The sequence below is a fragment of the Carassius carassius genome, chromosome 25 (assembly GCF_963082965.1).
Source record: "Carassius carassius chromosome 25, fCarCar2.1, whole genome shotgun sequence".
In the NCBI taxonomy this organism is placed as follows: Eukaryota; Metazoa; Chordata; class Actinopteri; order Cypriniformes; family Cyprinidae; genus Carassius; species Carassius carassius.
The window spans coordinates 8,164,968-8,182,185 of NC_081779.1; the positions used below are offsets into that span (position 1 = coordinate 8,164,968).

A 17,218-nucleotide genomic window follows, 5' to 3' on the forward strand; every position below is an offset into this window, starting at 1 on the left:
TAGTTAATGGTGGTAATATATAATTCTTTTACAGTATGTCTAATTCAACTAACGCAACATATCTATGTGTACCAGGCAGTCTTTGTGGTAAGTAATAGGTTATGTTCAATTTACCATTCAAAAGTTTGGTCAATTTCTTTTTTCTTTTTTTTTATAACAAATTTAGGGGTTTTTTTATTTACAAAGGATGCATTAGATTGAACACAAGTAAAAGTAAGTACACTTATAATTGCCAAATTTTTCAATTTAAAATAAATGTGAATTCAAGATTTTTTTTTCTCGTTGCTTTCACTTATTGATTATAAAACCAAATATTAAGTAACACAACTGTTTTTAACATTGATAATAAAAAATATGTTTCTTTAGCGCCAGATCAGCATATTAGAATTATATTTGAAGCATCATGTACAATTTTGCTGGTTATGCACTGCATGTGCACACTCAGTTGTCTCAAAATGTTACCAAAATTTGGCAGCATATGATGCAAAAAATTCACTGTGTCTCTATTTTTTTTTTTTTTTTTGCAGAGGTGCTTTTTTATGAAGTTGAACTGATTGTCATTCCGGTGCTGTTTCTCTTGGCTTTTCTGATCACATCATTTTGTTTGTGCTCAAATGCTCCCATAAGCCATCACATCTTGATGAACACCACAGAAATGAAAAAGACGACACACAACACCATCACAACAAACACAGGCACCATAACAGCAACAGATGGCACCTGCAAGGCATTGACGGTAGCTGTGGCATTTAGTTACACACTAAATACTCAAGTCGTTTGTTGTTTGTTGTGTTTATATAAAGGTCTTCTGGTTGATGAATGATAGAAATGTTTATTTATAATCCTTCCTGACCATGCTTGATCGCTATGTTTATTTAAAGGGTTTCCCTTTATGAATGATCGCAATGTTTATTAATAGATTATCTTGTTCATTAATTATCAAAGTGTTTGTTGAAGGTCTTTCTCACAGGTTATGCTGAAAGAATATTCACAGGATTCTTTTAACTTCTTAATCTTTTGATTTACTTTGCAACAACAGCTCCAGCAGATCTGAACCCAATGGAACATAAGATTATTCCCATGACAGCCCGACCTCACCATGACATGCAGAATTCAAGCCCTGCAGTACCTCAGCAAACCACTGAGAGGCATCCAGGCCTCTTTCGGCTGGTCTCTCCACTTCCTCTCACCTTCTCAGTAAAACAAGACAACACCACTGCCTTGCACAGAGCCAGTCGTTTTATGAGTGCTTAAAGGTAAGGTTGGATAAGTGTTTTTTTTTATTTATTTTTTTATTATTAATATTATTTTTGTTTGATTTTAATAATATTAATATGTAATTTTTTTTATTATTTTGATTTAGCTTTTATTTCTATATTTTGAATTTTCATTTGAATTTGAATGTTACTTTTTAATAATTACTTGTTTATATATATATATATATATATATATATATATATATATATATATTTAGCTTTATTTCATTTCAGTTTTAGTCATTTTAGTACTTCTTTCATTGCATTTAATTGCCAAAGCAACATTTCTCATTTTTAAGTTTCATCTAATATTTCTATGTTTGATTATAGAATTTGGGGTATTAAGCTGTATGAAAAATAATTTCCATCAATCTTCAGGTATTCTGTCCGATCTTTCCTTCTTTCTTAATGTAGTCAAGTTTATCTCGTATAAAACCTTGTCCTCATGAAGCACACTGAGAACTTGAGAATAAAACCTTTTACAGTGCATTTTATTATGGGTCAGTGGTAGAATTCTGCCTCACCTGTTGTTAAAGCTCAGGGTTTGCAACCAGGAGGTTGCAGGTTTGATTCTCAAAAGGATGAGCTACAAAATCTCACCATTGTGGCCAGCAAGTTAGTTGATAAATAGAACGATAAAATGATAGAATGACAGAACGATAAAACAATAGATAGATAGATGGATAGAACAACCGATAGACAGATAAATAGATAGATAGATAGATAGATAGATAGATAGATAGATAGATACATAGATAGATAGATGATATATACATACATATATATATATATATATACACATACATACATATACTTATACAGATAGATAGATAGATAGATAGATAGATAGATAGATAGATAGATAGATAGATAGATAGATAGATAGAAAGACAGACAATCTTACTTTCTTATACTTATCCCCCCATACAGAATCAGCCAGTGGCAGAGAGTGCCTGTCTTTTTTGGGGTTTGTCCACTTCCTCTCAGAGTTGGGACCGCAACCATCGATGCCCAAACTGCTGGGGGTGGTGACTGCGCAGATACCCTTGATGATTGCGGTGGAGGAGCTGGAACATCGAGACCTGTGTAGGTGCAGACAGGTACATGAGAAATGCTTCATTTTCAATCTTGCAAGGGTGAAAGCGGATGTTGTGTCCAGGACGTATGAAAAGTGATTATCCTGTTTCTAGTTTACATCACATCAATTTGCTACTTTGCTAATAAAAGGTAAGTGGGTGAGGAATATTCTCGACCTAGCAATTATTGTTTTGGACAAAAATGACAGAAATCCTTCTCGAGTATAATAGAATTATTTCTGAATGATCGTGCATGTGACGATGAAGACTGGAGTATTGAGGCTGAAAATTCAGCTTTGCCATCACAGGATTAAATGTGAACTATAAATCTCAAAACTCCAGTTCTTCTAGATAAATATGACATGACTAGCAATTACTGTAAAATACTGACTCGCAACTCTCACATTGATCAGTTACTGCTGAGATCACCGGAGAGTGGACGACACACAGGTTGTGTCCTTCCTGATGATCTCTAATGAAATGATTTGTAATTGTTGAAAAGTCAAACTACTAGTTTAAACCTCACCTTTGTTTTGACTGACTGTAAATCTCTTTCACAGGACCACACAGGTCAGGAGGCACCATGTGACACGACTGAAAGATGAATCTTTACCATGGGCACTCAAATTGGATCTGCACTGGTTAGAGAACAAATCAGCTTGCTAAATATATACAATCATATTGAGAAGTCAAAGCTTGGCAATAAAGAATTTTTATAAGCCACACCAGGCATGCACATACTGGCAAACTTCATAAATTACCAAGCCTTTTACTTTGTTTGACTCTGGCATGCATTAATCATGATCAGTCATGAGCACTTTACTGAAGCATTTCTGATTTATAATGTACAATAAATACTTTGTTACAACCAAGATCACATTCTCGTTCCTACACAACCTGTTCTGAAATCACAGGAGTATCTGCATAGTAAGAACTACATCCACGGCAATGTCAAAACTCGAAGCGTCCTGGTTGGTCGGGACCTGTCGGTCAAGCTGTGGGGTTATGGCGTTATTTTTGTGCCACAATCCTGAGCGAGTAATTGTACGTTTTGAGCACAGAGAACTATATTTTGCAAGCACATTACATTATATTTTGAACAGAAATTACCAATCGCAAAAAAAAAATTCGCTTGAGCAAAGAAAAAACGATTCCGTGCTCAATAAATGTATTTGCTTGTTTGCTATTATCCATATTAACGTGCAGTAATAACTCCTCTCACCCAGTTTACTCAGGTGCTCTCTCACAAACTTATTCTCTGCGCTCCTGCCAAGTCCCTCTCTCTCTCTCAACCTCTTAATTCTGTGCGTGCTCAACTCTTGACACACGCTCGCTCAACTTACAACAGCGTTACAAGTGTGCCACAAAATCAACCAATCGGAAAATTAAAGGTCAATTGTGATTGGCTGTTGGTCTCCAATCAAATCGCTAGTAGAACCAAAGCCCGTCCGGTCCGTGTACGTTTTGGGCTAGCCGTACGTAACGAATTAAAAAAAAAAAAAAAAGTCAAAGCTCTTTACACTCTTTGCATGTGATTTATCAACACCTAGTACATCTTAAAATATACAGCTCATGAAAAATAAAAGTTCGAGATGGACAAACATTAAATGCATAAACCAGTGTGAATAAACTATATCTTAAAATATATTTGGAGGTAGGTTGAAAAAGCCAGATTGGGAAGTATTAAAAAGTTGTACAGCTTGAAGTGTGAAGTTTATTCTTGTACACAGACATGGCATATTCATTGCAGTACACATGAAACTCATGTATATATTTGTCACTTAAACTATTGTAAACAGAAATCCTGTCGCCCCCTCTAGTGGGCATTAAGTGTTAAGGCCTTCATTGCTCAGGTAACAAAAGTCACTAGTGCAGTGGTTTTCAACCTATGGTCTGCGGCCCCCTAACGGGTCGCGGTGGTATTGCAGGTGGGCCGCCAATTACTATTAAAAGAAATAATATTGTAAATATATGTAAAAATGTCTAAGTCATAACATGACATCATTTCATATATATAATTAAATAACAAAAAAGAAATATTAAACTCTTACTATGCTTCCACTATTCGAGCTCCCTGATTGGTTTAAGAATAAACCATCAATTTATCTTAGATATTTTTGCTGCATATGCTACAGAACAACAAATTCAAACATGCATAAATGGCTGTTGTGTTTTCTCCTGACTGCTTGCTCTGGTGACTATCTACCCGCTGCCGAGCTCTGCCTGGATCTGGTTTTCCCGTTTTGCTGAGCGGTGCCAGCCAGAGTTATTTTCTGTTCATTTCTAGTCCATTCTAGGGCTGTGCGATTAATAGAAATAGTCATAAAATCACGATTTCTAAATCGCTTTATAGCACGATTTTCCGCGGCCCTGACCTCCCGCAGTATGCTAACCGATCCAATCAGAATGCATTGCGCCTAGCGCGAGAACAGAACCGACCGGGCATATGCCTAACTCCAGGTTCACACACTGTCTGTGATGCGCCTTTTTTCCGAGCCAATGTTAACAGATCAGAGCGTTCACACTGCACACGGTAAAAGGCTAGAAATAAAAACGTGCGAAAATAATTAATATCTAACACATGAGCATAGAGAGAGTTGTGAGTGCACAGGACGCAGTTTAAGTGAGAGGAGACACGTTTTAAGTGCACACTCTCTCCGGGCAAGAGCAGCGTGTATCTGAGCAAGCATGCCTGGGTTTGTGACAGCACAAAGGAAATCTGCGTGCGAACGGAGAGATTCGCGTTCGCACATTATTTTAATGTGCTTTCGCGTTATATGTATGCGCTCTCGCTGCTGACCTCATACACATACTGTATACACACTGCAAACACCTGAGGCACCGCTACAATTAATGAGCTCTATGAAGAAAAAACACAGTCTATACATTTTGTTACATCTTTACTATAGTGATAATTTTGACTTATGTCTGTTCTAGAGACGTTACAACTTTTTGATAAAGCTCTAATTGGTTTTCTTTTGGAAATATGTTTCAAATTGATCCTGAATGCATTGATGACTGTAAAAGTGCCTCCGTTGTGCCTTGCGCACAGGCATCGCGACAGCCGCCATCTTAGGGGTCCTCGCTAGGTGGGACCCGATTGTTCAAGATGCATTTTAAGTGAAGAGACGACTCTTTTCTCATGTTTATCTTTTATTTAACATAAACAAAAACATATACTTTTATAATAGCGTTCAGTAAGTGAATAATTATGAATGTAATTAATAGTAAATTAAGGCACAATGAATCAAAGGAGATTTTCATTGCAGCAGTTTTTTGTTTAATAGAAAATAGGATTATATATATATATATATATATATATATATATATATATATATATATATATAATGTAAATTTGTATTTTCGTATTAGCCTTTCCAAATAGTGGGGGCAGAAAACAAGCTCTGCTCAAATAAAGCACCTGTCTCTTTATTTAAAGCAATGTTTGAATGCAAAATAGACTGAGTTTAACAGATTACATTTACGTCTGTTTGATTGTTTTTATAACAACATACACATAAATCATAACTTGATTTTTGCAAGAATTGTAAACCGATGCTCTACGGTTAACAGTGATTTTTGATGTTTCCTGCTTCTGTTGTATTCCGTTCTGTATGATGTCAAGAAAGTCTTCCAGCATACTGTATATTACAAAGGCAGAGAGGAAAAAAAATGTTATTATATTACAGTTCCTAAACATTTTTATATTTTTCTTTACCACAGAAGCTCTGTCCCGAGACGCTCTCGAGTTACGTTGAGACTGATGATTCCCCAATTTTCCACAATGGACTTCACATAGGATGAACTGTTTCCAGTTTCCACAGAGAAAACAATGTTGCTGCCTGTACATGGCACAATTAACCTCTAACCTTATAGCTGAATCAATGCAGTAACACTGTTAACTACCAATGATATTGTACCAAATGTTCAGACTGAATATACAGAGGAGAACTGGTCCCCAGTGTTTTTGGTTAGTCTGGTTTCTCCAAAGGTTTTTTTTACTCCAGTATCGACATCTTACTGATTTTTCTTTATTAACCACTGTTGCCTTTGGCTTGCTTTCTTTCTGTATGACGACTAATGCATTTAGCACCAACTATTAAAACAGTGAGGGTGTTTTTGACCATATAGACACAACAGTATGTCTTTCTGTAAAGATTCTTTGAAAATGTTATGCATTTTGAAAAATTTATAAATGTCTTACATTGATAGTGTGCATATTGCTTGAACATTTATATGTAAAAAAATGTGTAGAATTATATTATAATTGCAAGTTATAATTAACAATTATAAACTAGCTGAATTTTTAGTTACAGCCATTGTTCACTTACCATTACTCATTTGTAATAGTACAAGTAACTGTTGTACTATTTTATGTACTGTGTTATATGAGTTAAAGTCAATTACAATTGTAATTTCTGTCATCATAATGAATTTATGTAGTGTGATAATTGCTGTATGATTTTCTTTGAAAACAATAGTTTCTTAAATAATATACAATCAGTAATTGCAATACATGAACTGCTTGTAAGCAAAACCATATATAACAACATAAGTACTTATTACAATATTGAAAATAATGTAAAAAAAAATTACATGAATTAGGTCAAAATAAATAAAAATCAAAGTGTGTGTGTGTATATATATATATATATATATATATATATATATATATATATATATATATATATATTGTACGTAGGTTCGTTTTATTAATAATTATATTTCTACTATCACACAATCTTCTGAATTTGTGGGCTAAACGTGTTTTAGTCATCACAACTGAATTATTATTATTATTATTATTTTAGAACTGGAAAATATATTCAAAAGCTGTGCTGAGGCGTTCTAGTAACCGAATATTAAAACTAATTACAATGCATTATTTATGAGATGTTGCTAGTTTTATGACATTTAAAAAACATTTTGATCGATTACATTCTGTATGTTGCTTTTACTAAATTATTTTAGCTTGAAACAACAAGCTACTGCAGCTCCGATTAGCCATACAACAAGTTATCGCGATAACAACTTTTGATCAGGCATTTAAAACAGCTACCGCCTTGGTCCTAAGCGGACTCGATTTCGCGGGGGGACTGGATTTCTCACCACACCGGCTTCCCGGCCAGTGCCGTTTAGGGCTTAAATCAAACTTCATTCACGCACACATATGAAACACGCTTGCATATATACTAAGTACTAGTCACACATACATGTATATGAACTATCTACGCACATAAAGTTACTCATATGAGACGTGAGCACAGCACACACACACAAATATAAGACGTGAGCACACACACACACAAACTAGACGGGGCCTCATGTAAGCGTTAGGCAATAAATAAACGAATTCATGATGATCTCAGTCATTTGTTTTTTGCAAAGTACGTTAGCAGCTATTCCCCATACCTCGAAGCTAATACTCCCGCCAGAGTTGTGCCTGGACGCATTCATTGAACGATAGTTCATGAACTCGTTCATATTTTGGGCGAACATGAACTGAACATACCGCATTACTGCCTGATGAACGTTACTGTGAAGTCGTTCATTCTGGTGTCTGTGAACGCCACGCTCTCTCTGTTTAACTTCGTTCAATAGGATGCCAGATTTCTATAAAGCCTTCCAGGCGAAAACCTACCTAAAACACACCATAAACTGGCCTTAATATGTAGCGGAAAAAACACCCAATCTGGCAACGCCAGACTCTCTTGTTCAAACTAGTTCATCAAAATGAACAAATCTTTTTTCGAGTCATTTCGTTCATTTAAGGGGCTTTAAATGTTACTATTAACTGGCAAATTCCCCGAACACATCAACCTACGCAATCTTGATCATATTCTGAATTAAGAAATCATTATAATGCAGTCAAAAGTCCGTTTTTGCAGTCCGTTTACAGGGAACATAAATAATTACTTTACCTCCAGTCTTTCGTTTATTTGTCTAGTGACAGACGCAATAGCATACAATAGCTGCATTAGCAGTTAGATGCTGTTTGTTACACACAGTAGAGCAATAAAAACACAGTCTTACCGTTTCAATTGCAGGCAATTTTGTTGGAATGGCGCTTTTCCCGAGCTTCGATGCCAACTTCGCCTAATATTGCCCCAAATTTGTGAAGGATTTCGGCGTACAATGTTTAGCACAAACACGTAACGATAAGCTAGTGGAAGGGTTGAAGGAACCGTGTCATTAAAAATGAATTTAATCCACTGGTCTCTGATAGCTAGGTCCGTTCTTGGTAGAGAAACCACATTTACATGTTGATTCTGGCAGTCAACCACAGAGCAACTCATGTGTGCACTACTCCAGCATCTTTCGCGACTGAATATGAGGGGGAGAGGGGAAGGGGCGAGCTTCCTGCTGCGGTGTCCATATATGGTATATCCTGCCCCGTCTTGACGTCAAGACGGGGAAGAAATCAAAATCTCGTATTTGAGTGCGCGTGCAGTGGGCTATTTTACAAACCCTGAGGTAAACAAACGCTTCACTTTTAAATATCGGCTTCCTGGCCAGTGTATAATCGTTAGGCAATCATAACATACATTGATTCTCGTGGAAAAGTGAAAATTGTGGGTCATGACTCCTTTAATATATCAGGAAATATCTCGTTTCTCAAATATGTGTAGGTAAACGCGTTTTGCACCTTTATATATTGCTATTTGATCAATATATGGAAATGTAGTGTAATCTATTAACTACACATAAAAACCTGACTTTTTACTTAAGTGCCATATCATGCCATAAAATATTTTTAATACGACTGAATTTGCATTTAATGTAAATTTTAATAACAATATTGTAAGATACTTATTTTAACACTTTCAGTTTACAGAGAGTAAAGAACATTTACATTATCAAAAAACATTTTCATTCAGTCTAGCCAGAGTTCAGGCACTCTCAAAAACTCCCATTAAAATCACTGAAGCACTTTACATTATGAAACGAATATCTTACTTACATTCGTACGCACACCTGCACTTTTTGTTGTTTCTGATGAGAGAATTCGCTAAATAATTCAGTCAGCGAGCAAGTGAACAAAACACTGCGTTTCAGTGATGACTCTTCTGGACGTCTCTGATTGGCCATTGCACCCATAAGCGCAACAGAATAGTTTCTGATTGGTTATCATGAAGAATTGTATGAACGCGTCTGTCTCTGGCTCAGCGCAAGCCAGCGAATGCAGATTTGAATTAAGCAGCTGATGCTGTGCACTGAACGATCTAATCACACCGCTGTGATTGTATCAAATATATAAAAAATATTATTCTGCAATTTTTTTTTTTTCGTTTGGAAGCTGCATTTAAAATCCACTTGGCTCAGAAATCTGAGGGGGCATGTGCCCCCTCACTTCGAATGGGCACGACGCCTCTGTGTCTGTGGTTGTGTGGGCCACGAGCTGAAAAAGGTTGGGAACCACTGCACTAGGATTTTTTGGGAAGTCTAACCAGTTATACAGCAACGCGAGTCAGACGAGTCTGAAGATCTGAGCTGAATTTGGTGAAACATTACAGTTCTAGTCGGTGTCAATTACTCTTATAATAAATAATAATAATAATGTTTAAATATATGTTGGCTTTCAGCTAATTTTTTGGCACACTTGTAACGCTGTTGTAAATTGAGCGACCGTGTCAAGAGTTGAGCACGCACAGTATTAAGAGGTTGAGAGAGAGAGAGGGAGCACAGAGAATAAGTTTGTGAGAGAGCACCTGAGTAAACTGGGTGAGAGGAGTCATTACTGCACGTCAATATGGATAATAGCAAACAAGCAAATACATTTAATACGGAGAAAATAGAGAAGAAAATACAGAAATGATAATGTGGCAAACCCCAGAAGCATTAGCACGGCAACCTCTCCAGCAAAGCAGCGACATGTGAGTTTAATGTAATATTTATATTTTCAGTCAATGTTTTTGTAATCGTTGATCTTCACACTGTATTTATTTATGTTTATTCCTCTATAAATGTCCTTTGGCATTTTGCTCTATGAGATGGTGACATAAGGTGAGTGTTTCTGTCATCCAGTCTTATAAAACTCTCTAGTAAAGCTACAGCTGCAAGGTTGTAGTACGGATCCATTTGAATGGAAAAAAATTATAATCATCAAATTATGAAGTTGTTTGGAATCTCAGGAGAGCCCCCCTTTCCCATAATCATAGCCAGTGAACTTCTGCAGCATTTACAGAGAGTGAACACAATAAAGAGACCACCTGTCACGGTTGGTAAACCGTGATCTCTGGGTTTTGCACTTTGTGGTGAAGTCTGTGTGTTTCGCGTCTGCACTGATTAGTTTGTTGGCGTCTCCATTAATTGTCATCAGCAGCAGCTGTCACTCATTACACACTCCCTATATATTAGCTTGTCTCATGTCTTTTGTTTGTGAGAACGTTGTTTCATGTCTGATCTCTGTCTCTTGCTTCAGTGTTGTTTGCATTGGATGTCCGTGTCTTTCCACTGAACCTCATCCACTCTCCGCACTTCCACAAAGCATCACGACTTACCTTCGGCTCGATTCCCCGCAGTTCCTGTGCCATCCTCTCCTGCTGCCTTCTCACCGTCACCATCCGGATTCCTCACCGCCTCACCGTCGTCTTGGATTGTCGTCTTCCCAGCATCATGTTGTACCCTTGTTTGTCTGTTTCATATTCATTAAACTGTTTAACTCGCACTTGTTTCCAGCTCCTCCTTCACCCAGTCGTCACAGAACGTTCTCACCATCATGGAAGCAGCGAGCACCAACACTCTAGCAGACTTTATGCACCACAGTGTCAAACGCATGCATCGGCAGCAGGAGAGCATCTCTAACACTGGACGCGCTATCCAAGCGCTGGTGGCACAGGTGTCCGAGCTCACCCAGCAGATCCATCAGCTCACTTCTCCCACTGCGCCCATCGCACCGCCTGCGCCGCCCGTCCCCCCGTCCCCCGGGAGACCCCCCAGGACCACTTCCGGCCAGAGCCGCGACTTCCGGCGCCAGAAAACTACTCCGGTGAGCCAGCTTTCTGCAGAACTTTTCTAAATAAATGTTCCATGCACTTTGCCTTGCAGCCCTGCACCTTCGCCGCCGAGGAATCTAAAGTGGCGTTCACGCTCAATCTACTGTCGGGCAAGGCCGCCCTATGGGGGACGGCGGTGTGGGAAAATCAACATCCGTGTTGCGCCTCGTTCCACTCCCTCTCGGAGGAAATGAGGAGGGTATTCGATCAAGCCGCGGCCGGCAGGGAAGCCGTTCACCAGCTCTCAGACTTACATCAGGGAACCTCTTCTTCGGTCACGGATTACTCCATTCAGTTCCGCACCCTGGCAGCCACGTGCCAGTGGAATGAGGCGGCGCAGTGGGATCGATTCCTGCATGGGCTGGCCGACCGTGTTCAAAAGGAGATCTACCTCCTCGAGCTGCCCCCCACACTCAACGGTCTTATTGACTTAGCCTTACGAGTTGATGCCCGGATTAATCGCCTGGGTCGTCAGACCAGTCCTAAGCGCCATACCATCTCTCCGGACAGAGGGCGCTCGAGTCGAGAAAACGCGGTCGGTCCCGCCGACGACCACGAATCCATGCAGTTGGGTAGAGCTCGGCTGTCCTGGAGGGAGAGAGAATGGCGGAGGTCCAAAGGACTATGCCTGTACTGTGGAGGCTCAGGACATGCCATCTTCACCTGCCCGGTAAAAGAGCCAGCCCGGTAGTAAACTTGAGGCTACTATCGGGTGGGATCTCCGCTGGGAAGTCCTCAACAACATCATCGACTCTCCTTCCAGTGAAACTGCGTTGGGAGAATCACACTCACGACTGTCACGCCCTTCTGGACTCCGTAGCCGAAGGTAATTTCATCGACTCACTCCTTGCACGTCACCTGAACATTCCTGTCCTGCCTGTGTCTCTTCCCATCCATGTCACCGCACTCAATGGCCAGGAACTGCCTCACGTCACACACTACACAGAACCCATCACTCTGCTCACCTCTGGCAATCATTGTGAAACCATGTCCTTTTTCCTCATGGACTCCCCTGTAGCTCCCATTGTGTTAGGTCACCCCTGGTTAATAAAACATAATCCACAAGTGGAGTGGGGTTCCAACACAGTCACATTGTGGAGTGAAAGTTGTCATGAGTCTTGTCTGGTTTCTGCTTGTCCTGTTGTCCCTGTTTCTGTCTTTCAGAAGGAGAACATGGTTTTGCCAAACATACCCGCAGAGTATCTGGACCTGAAGGAGGTGTTCAGTAAGTGCTGCTTCTCTTCCTCCGCATCGTCCCTACGACTGTGCCATAGATTTAGTGCCAGGTAAGTCTCGGCCTAAAGGCAAGTTATACTCTCTTTCTATTCCAGAGAGGGAGGCCATGGAGAAATACATTTCTGATTCCTTAGCATCTGGGTTCTTCCGTCCTTCCTCTTCTCCAGCGGGGGCAGGATTCTTTTTTGTGGGTAAGAAGGATGGTTCTCTGCGACCTTGTATTGATTACCGAGAGCTGAACAACATTATGATAAAGAACACTTATCCGTTACCACTCATGTCTTCAGCTTTCGAGAGGTTACAGGGAGCATCTGTATTCACAAAATTGGATTTACATAATGCTTATCATTTGGTCCGCATCAGGAAGGGGGATGAATGGAAAACCGCCTTTAATACCCCCAGAGGGCACTTTGAATACTTGGTGATGCCGTTCGGGCTCTCCAACTCGCCAGGGGTTTTCCAAGCACTCGTTAATGACGTGTTGAGAGATGTGGTAGTTCAGTTTATATATGTTTACCTGGATGACATGCTGATTTTTTCTTCATCTCTCCAGGAACACGTTCAACACATCAGACGAGTTCTCCAGAGGTTACTCGAGAATGGGCTTTTTGTCAATGCGGAGTAATGCGTATTCCATGCACAGTCTGTTCCCTTCCTAGGGTATATCGTCTCGTCTGAGGGAATACGTATGGACCCTGACAAAGTTAAGGCTGTGATAGATTGGCCATCTCCAGATTCCCGTAAGGCCCTACAGCGGTTTCTGGGGTTCGCCAATTTCTATCGCCGTTTCTTTCGCAATTTCAGCCAACTAGCCTCACCTCTGACAGCCTTGACCTCTCCCAGTACTCTGTTCAGGTGGTCGGACGCAGCTGAGACTGCATTCACTAACCTCAAAAGCCGCTTCGTTCCGGCTCCCATCCTTGTGGCCCCTGATCCCACATGGCAGTTCGTGGTGGAGGTCGCCGCATCAGAGGTGGGGGTAGGAGCAGTGTTGTCCCAACATGCTGTCTCAGACGATAAGGTACATCCTTGCACGTTTTTTCCCATCGATTATTTCCTGCTGAACGCAATTATGACATTGGTAACAGAGAGTTGTTGGCAGTCAAATTAGCTTTAGAGGAGTGGCGTCACTGGCTGGAAGGCTCAGGGGTACCTTTCATTGTTTGGACCGATCATAAGAATTTAGAATACATTAGAACTGCCAAAAGACTCAATTCCAGGCAGGCTCGGTGGGCACTTTTTTTCGGTCGCTTTGATTTTACTTTATCGTAGAGCCAGGTGACTCCTGAATGTATTTTACCTGAGAAATTAGTGGTCTCAGCACTCGTATGGGAAATCGAGTCGAAGGTCAAGACGGCCTTACAAGGGGTAACGCCTCCTCCCGGTTGTCCACCGAACCGTTTATTTGTGCCGGAGGGGTTAAGGTCCGAAGTCGTCCAGTGGGGTCACTGCTCTAACGTGGCTTGTCACCCAGGGATAAGTCGAACTAATGGGTTGGTTAAACAACGATTCTGGTGGCCCCGTATGGCTCATGAGGTCCGCGATTTTGTTTTGGCTTGCTCAGTTTGCGCCAGTGGGAAGTCATCTAACCAACCTCCTGATGGGCTCCTTCAACTGCTGTCTGTCCTTTCGAGACCCTGGTCCCACATCGCACTAGATTTTGTTACCGCCCTCCCGCCTTCTAAAGGCATGACGGTCGTTTTGACCGTATTGGATCGGTTCTCGAAGGCGGCACATTTCATTCCCTTGCCCAAATTACCGACAGCCAAGGAAACAGCGGTCACTGTCCTAGATCACGTCTTTCGGCTTCATGGCCTCCCGGTAGACTTGGTTTCTGACAGGGGATCTCAATTTATATCCAAATTTTAGAAAGAGTTTTGTAAATTGCTAGGAGCGTCAGTTAGCTTGTCTTCGGGTTATCATCCCCAAAGTAACGGACAGTCTGAGTGAGCCAACCAAGATTTAGAGAGGACGTTGCGATGTTTGGTCTCCAAGAATCCTTCTTCCTGGAGTCAACAACTCTCTATGGTGGAGTACACTCACAATTCGTTACCTGTGTCAGCTACGGGCCTTTCTCCGTTCCAGTGCAGTTTAGGTTACCAGCCACCAGTTTTTCCCAGTCTGGAATCTGAAGTCGCGGTCCCCTCCGCTCACGCGTTTGTCCAGAGGTGCCACCGCACCTGGACCAGAGCCCGCGAGACTCTGCTCCGGATGAGGGAGCGCACTAAGACCAAGGCCGATCGCCACCGGTCAAAGCCTCCCGTTTATGTCGTGGGTCAAAAGGTGTGGCTTTCTACCAGTAACATTCCTCTGCGTTCCTTATCTAATAAATTAGCTCCCAAATTTATTGGCCCGTTTTTTATCACCAAGATCATTAGTCCGGTGACAGTCCACCTCAAACTACCTCCAGCGTACAGGAGGATACACCCCGCCTGTCATGTGTCCAAAATTAAATCCCTGTTTTATGCACGTATTAATCCGCCTACTCCGGTTCCCCCACCGCCGCGTCTCATAGATGGGGAACCGACTTATTCGGTTAATTGTATTCTGGACTCAAGACGGAGGGGACGAGGATTCCAGTACCTGGTGGACTGGGAAGGTTACGGTCCGGAGGAGAGGAGTTAGGTACCTGCTAGGGACATATTGGATCACTCCCTTATTGATGATTACAATCAGCAGGTAGGCCCTTCTGGGAACTCCAAGAGGAGTTCTTAGAGGGGGGGGGTGGGGGTACTGTCTGATCTCTGGGTTTTGCACTTTGTGGTGAAGTCTGTGTGTTTCACGTCTGCACTGATTAGTTTGTGGGCGTCTCCGTTAATTGTCATCAGCAGCAGCTGTCACTCATTACACACTCCCTATATATTGGCTTGTCTCACGTCTTGTGTTTGTGAGAACATTGTTTCATGTCTGATCTCTGTCTCTTGCTTCTTTGTTGTTTGCGTTGGATGTCCGTGTCTTTCCCCGGAACCTCATCCACTCTCCGCACTTCCACAAAGCATCACGACTTACCTTCGGCTCGCCTCTCCTGCTGCCTTCTCACCGCCACCATCCGGATTCCTCATCGCCGTCTTGGATTGTCGTCTTCCCAGCATCGTGTTATACCCTTGTTTGTCTGTTTCATATTCATTAAACTGTTTAACTCGCACTTGTTTCCAGCTCCTCCTTCACCCAGTCGTCACACCACCCAACTATTCTAATACATTGTACGTTACTTTACTCCCACAGAAACAGCAAACATGTTTATCTAAAAAAAAGCATGCATATGTTCTAAACTGTAAAACAAGTAGTCAACAATGAATCTATTATGACTTGCTTTTTTCACTAGATACTCTATTATCCATGGAAATGGAAACCAATGGATCGAGTCTCATTGGCTGATCAGAAAGCTCCAATCAAAAGAGAGAAGTGCCAATGATCAGGCAGTGTTGTGAATGTCTGAGCCGTTTGACATGGAGAAATACATGCGGGAAGCGGGCTATGGATAATCACTCAACTATGCTGTTTATGTGTCAGTCAAGACTCATCAAAAGAGCTGGACACTATGAATAAATTAACAGTCAAGGTTTGAGATGAGCCCTTTAAAATGATTACAGAAAGCCACTGGTTTAAGACAGTGGCATCACTGTAGAATTTACAGAAGAAAAATATTATCTCATCAGGCATGTACTATTATTCAGGACTTTAGATTAAGGCTAAAAGCTCAATTTTAACAAATGAGAAAGAGGGGATGTTATGTAAAATATGCAACAGTGAAAGATTATGTTATACATATGCATATGCAGAAAAATGTAAGAGCAAAGCAATGTAAACATGTATAAAACACACACGAACAAATCGTGTCTAGCAATGGTACAGGTAGTGCAATTTAATTTATCATTATATTTATTTAGGTTGGAACATATCGTACAATTATGTTCATTGGTACTTGTCTAATTCAAATAAGACTTATTATTTATTCTAAAAATAATACTTTACACAGTGCCACTCATTATTTTGATACACATCCAGGAAAAGCCACAATAAAATATAGAAATGTCAAAACATCAACACTTCTCTTTAGCGGTCACTCTCCATTTAAACTGCAATGAAATCTATTACACCATTCAACACTGATACATTAACTTCGTTATTTACAGGGTGATGCTCTTCTAACTGTACAGTAAGCAAGTAACTATGAGTTGTACATTATGCACAGTAAAGGTACATTATGTGAAAGGAATAAACAGTTAAGAAGATGGTTGTGTTTGCTAGTGTTAGAAGAGGGCTGGCTCATTGTGGTGCTGCTCTTGACCACTGGAATACAAACCAAAGTACACTACTGCAAGAGGAATGTTGTCTTTCTTGGTCTTTTTTGGAGTTTCTCTCCGTGCAACATATACATGATCACAAGACATAAGAATGGGAAAAAGCAGTTCTTCATATTAGCCCTGGCTTACAAATTTGCTTATTAATAAATACATTTCCCATTTAATATCTAGTCAAAAATAGAAACATCTAAGCAATAGCAGCATAAAGCGTCAGTTGACTTACATGATAGGAATTATTGGTAAAGATTCTCTAATATGAGTAAAAAAATACATGTATAAACAAATAAATACTATATGTGTTCTCTATGCAAGGGATTCAAAACTAAGTGTCTTATTTATTTATTATA

At 40.4% G+C, this 17,218-nt stretch overlaps 1 pseudogene; it reads left to right on the top strand.

The window, feature by feature from the left end:
- Positions 1-35: 35 nt before the first annotated feature.
- Positions 36-16,109, top strand: LOC132104855 (tyrosine-protein kinase STYK1-like; annotated as a pseudogene).
- Positions 16,110-17,218: the final 1,109 nt, after the last annotated feature.